This window comes from Solanum dulcamara, chromosome 4 (assembly GCF_947179165.1).
Source record: "Solanum dulcamara chromosome 4, daSolDulc1.2, whole genome shotgun sequence".
NCBI classification, from domain to species: Eukaryota; Viridiplantae; Streptophyta; class Magnoliopsida; order Solanales; family Solanaceae; genus Solanum; species Solanum dulcamara.
Genome location: NC_077240.1, coordinates 33,904,025 through 33,909,133, shown reverse-complemented (window position 1 = coordinate 33,909,133; position 5,109 = coordinate 33,904,025). Strand labels below are relative to the sequence as shown.

The 5,109-nt window shown below is 40.2% G+C and overlaps 1 pseudogene; it reads left to right on the top strand.

The window, feature by feature from the left end:
• The first annotated feature begins 1,618 nt into the window (after window positions 1-1,618).
• LOC129888097 (5S ribosomal RNA) lies at window positions 1,619-1,738 on the top strand (annotated as a pseudogene).
• Window positions 1,739-5,109: the final 3,371 nt, after the last annotated feature.

The following is a 5,109-nucleotide window of genomic DNA, read 5'->3' as shown; positions in this document are numbered from 1 at the left end:
ATTTCGTCTCACTTTAAGAGCCTATGAAGTCCTTGCTACGCAAGCTTGGTATGTAATCAAGTAACTCATGTATGTACGACTTCTAACTTAGTAGTTTACGTAGATAAGTCGAGTCCTACGACTCGTTACTTGGCCTCCAACTCCTTCCGACTTCTCTTGACCCTATTTCCAATCTTCCCTACCACGGGGTGTCCCATTCTCCCTTCCTTAGAGCCATTTGTTAGTGTCGTAGCGTATCCGGCTCACATGATAATGTCCAAGGAACTTATGAGACATTCCGAGTTTAAAAAGGGTGGGGTGTAACATCCTTCCCCCCTTTAGAACATTCGTCCCCGAATGTTAGATAAAACTTCTCTTAGCACCTTATACAAATCGTAGGGAGATTCTTTGCTATTTTATTTACACGTACTTCCATACCAATACTTCATATACGTGATTCAGGAATCGGGGTTACCTGTAAATATCGGTTACAGGTGCAAATACTTGTATTTCATGTTTTCTTCAGTTCACCGATCAACCTCTTTCTGGTTTTGATTTTTCTATCGTATCTTGATGGAAAGCACGTCTTTAGTCTACAATCTTCCAGTTCGCCAATCTAAGATGGCGGTAGTTTTTTTTCCTCACAGGATTCCATTTCCTGGACCTCATTTATGGAATATACCCTGGGTGGTTCGTCAGTATCCTTGCGAAGCATTTCTATCTGAGGGACTAGGCGTATAGTTTTCAAATAAGGTGGTAAGTTCAACTTACCAGCCACTTTGCCCACCTTACGAGCAACTTGATACCATCTAATATAATTTGGGCTAAGTTCCTTTTCTAGGTGACCCTATGATGCACATCCAATCATCAACTTGAACTCTGTATGTCGATGTCGATTATTTGTATATCATTCCTACCGACTCTGGGCTTTTAGTCAACAGCTTGCTTAATCATGTCAAGGCCTTTTTAGCTTAGTCTTTCTAACATTGAACCATCCACTAGGGGACTTACACGTCTTACTCTACCAGTAGCACTAATTCTATCTCGGTAATTTGGCTTAACCTATCTTTGTGTCTCTCGATAGTCAATTACAACTTGGGCTCCCTTGCCTAGGACAATAGCTGTGGGGACTCCGTAAGGTCCTACCACTCTTTTACTCTACAATTTTACACCTTCTCGGCGGAGTAGGTAACCTTTGATCGAAGGAGCAGGGACTAATATCATTAATCCACAAGTAACCTTCCCTCCAGAGTCATCTGGCGCAGGAGTGCAAAATGAGTTTTGTAGTCCTGGTCATATTGTGGGATTTTCAACCTTGGGCACTGCTTCCTGTCTTTCGTAAATTACATCAGCTGGTACCCTTTCCTTTTTGGGTTCTTTTTTTTTGCCCTCAGAGTTGGCTACTAAGTGGTGTCAAAATTCCCTCGCCCACTTGCCCATATAGCCATTCTGCGGTTTTCCTCTCATTAACTAGTTCTATGTTGAAGAGTTGTGGCATTCGAGTGCGTCGTCAATTAGAAATTAACTAATCCTTCTTGTTTTGCTTAAGCCCTTATTACAATTAACTTAACGTATCTTATAATACTCTGGGTACATAATCTCATATCGTTTCTCCATCACTAGTTCAGATTCCTCCATCTCGCGCGATCATACCAGCACTAATGCATTAATTTCCATCAGAATTTTGAAGTTAAGCGTGCTGGGGCGAGAGTAATATTGGGATGGGTGACCTCCATGGGAAGTATTCGTGTCGCGTTTCATTGTAACCTTTTCCACGAGGTGCGGGCACTCAACTTAGCTCCAGATTTACCTCAACGTTGTCTCGCGAGTCTTTATGTTTTGCCCTGTCCTTTCGTCTGTTATCTTGCATCCAGTATCGGCATATATCTTTAGCTCCACGATCCTTTATTTACTTTGTGTTCTCCTCATTTTCTATCGCAAGAGGCTTTCTATTCCTTTTTCTTTGATTATTTATCTATCGCAACATTATTTGCGATTAACTCTATACCCAACATTTTGGCTTTTGGTCTAGCATGTTGTCATTATCCTTCGTAATGTCTCTTAAGTTGGTTGATATCCCTTCATGGTTACACTCTTTTGTTTTTATCCGCAGCTGCCTTCTAGTGTTATGTTAGTCAGGGTCTCATCAAAAACTTCCTAATGCTGCCTTATGTAGCATTCTGGCTTCCATCCAATTATTGGTAGCTTCCGAACCTTTCTAACTTGGTTCGGTAAGGTATCTTATTGATGTTTAGACGTCCATCTTAAATATATTCCCATATTGATTGCCTTCATCTTACTTTTTCCATTTTCTCATTAACTTCCCCCCTTTAGAGGGTACTCATACTTTCCTTTGTTTGTACTTATAGTCGTTTCAATTCCAACTAGGCAGTGCTAATATTTCGACGATAAGGTTTTCTTGGAGTAGTAGCTTTATCCCAACCTATATCATGTGCTTCTTGGGGCGAATAGGAGTTGCGCCATTTATTCCTTAAGTTTGTCATCCTCGTCCCTTAAGGGTTCCACCATTTTCGGGGCGACGTTGTCTACACGCGTCATTTTTCATTTCATTTTTTTTATCTTAAGCCCCATGCTCTTACTGCATTCTCAACGCATGCCCTTAACATAGTCAACACGTACTAAATGCGTCTTACTAGTGGTTCCACTTTGTCCCTGCATACTCGTATCACACTGTTCAATTCATACTTACATATCCCCTTTTTAATTCGTATTCGTCCCTCACATCTCCCTGAGATGCTCCCGTTAGGAGTTCTTTTCCCAATTTGTCGGTGGAAAACTATAAATTGTTACCATAAATCATTTTCCAACCATTGTTGGAAGAAACCAAAATTTCTTAAACATCACAGAACTTCTGTTAATACTTGACCTACCTGGTCCCCTTCCGAGTTTACCCTCGAGTTATGAATAACTCATCTAATTTACAATAGGAGTTGGGGGCTTGGTACCTTCAAAAGAGTGAATCTCAATTACTGGACATCTTACCCTTCAACCTGAGCTTCTCTTTTGTTGTTATACAACACAATTACGGTTGGAGATACTGCGGTCTGAAATGTACTGCTCAAACAGACTTTTGTTTCTTTGAAATAACCTTCCCCAAGCAAAGAGGGTGTCCCTTATTGACGACATGAAGAGTACCTCTTACAACTTTACTTTAGCATAATACGGGTACTCGGTATCAATTTCTAAGACATGTTATAAAACTACGTTTTATTCCCTTTTCCTTGTTCTGGGAAAATTTCGGCAGAGTTTCCTCTACACTTCTTACTATTTCAAAACCTGCACGTAAAAAAATACCAACAATGCCTCACAGTGCCAACATATATATATATACATATCATATCACAGCCACACAGGGCTTTCAATGTCAACAATAATATAAAAATACTGGACTTACCTCATATGTCCAACTCCAAACTACATCTGTTGCACTTTCTGTCTGCTTTCCTTTCAGGTTTCAACTTTATATTTCAATAACTTACCCGACGGATATCTTCCGTGGCTTTACTTTACTTGCCTGCATGCTTCGTAACTTTCCATGTCGTCAATTACCTCCTTTTATTGGTGTCGTCCTTCTGTTAAGATCCCAGGTTAGTATAAGGAATTTTCCTATGACTCGGATCTAAAGCATGATCTCAGATGTAGAAGAAAAGTAACATCCTAAATGTCCTGTAGCTTCATGTTTATAGATGTGGCGCGCAACACATCGATAACCAAGACTCTATTAGAAACGGTCTACAGACACTCTGAGGATGAACTGCTCTGATACCACTTCTGTGACAACCCAACCCCATAGGTCGCGACTGGGGTCCGACCTGGACCCCCCGTACACATATCTATCAGTTGTGGTCACATTGAACTGTAAATAAAACAATATCATGTAACAGAGCCCCACTGGGCGATAACATTTACATATAACTGTAGCCCTTTTTGTTTGTATCACAACATGACAGGGCACGTAAGCCGATAAGTCTGCCATAACATAACAACATGTACAATATATCATATAGACCCAGTTGAACCAAACTGACATATACAACCCACATATACGTGTCTGCAGACCTCTAAACATATAAATGACAACATATGGCGGGATAGGGCCCCCGCCGTACCCCTGAACGGATGAAATAATTTTTATACATCCGTGGACAGTATAAAAAATAGGCCCCGATACAATGGAGCCTCTTCCAACTGAGCTACATGGAATCCTAAGCTGACGGACTCCCAAAATCTATATTTGTACTTGCGGGCATGAACGAAGACCCCCAAGAAAGGGGGTCAGTACGATATATGTACTGAGTATGTAAAACATAATATAATACAACTGGAAGCATATCTGAGATAGAGAAATAGGGGATAAGATATCAATTCAGAAACTTGTACCTGTACTTTGTGAATTACAAAAACATGCATGTTCGAGTCATATCATATAGCCGGCCCTTTCGGGGGTCCGGTGAATCACCTCTGTAAAACCATCATGGCCCTAGTGCCATCACCACCTTATTACAACACATCATCATATATCTATACACGTATCTTGGCCCTCTATTGAGGGACTCAGGGAATAATGCAGTGAACTGTGCACGAGAACATATCCTGGCTCGAGACTCAGGGAAAAAAGTGTTACAATATACACGAGTAGAGTAGTGAGTAACTATATGCAATTTAAATCATTATCAGAGACTCGACAGAATAAGAAAGTTAAGCTTTTATTTGAGAACCCGAGTAACGGTGTAGTCATCTCGAGTGTCCCTTAAATTCCATTATGGGTTGTCTCAAAAGTAATCTCGGAGGCCCTAGACATGTATTAACATAGGGCCAAATCATTTATGGAATCAGAAACACTTATTACCTTATAGTCCTTAGGTTGTATAGCCTGTACATTTGTTACCTCTTTAACGTATAAAAGTTTCCAAGAAAAGTAGTTCAACTACTATAGGAGTTTAATATTCAGAAGTAATTAAGAGATGTTTAAGAATGGAGTTACCTCGGAGTTCAGATCAGATTCAACTTACTACTAAGACAAGGACATGCCCCACAAAAAGAAAGAGAATAAGCTCTATATAGTCTGTACTTTCCTTTAGGTGATCTTCATATACATATTTCGTACCC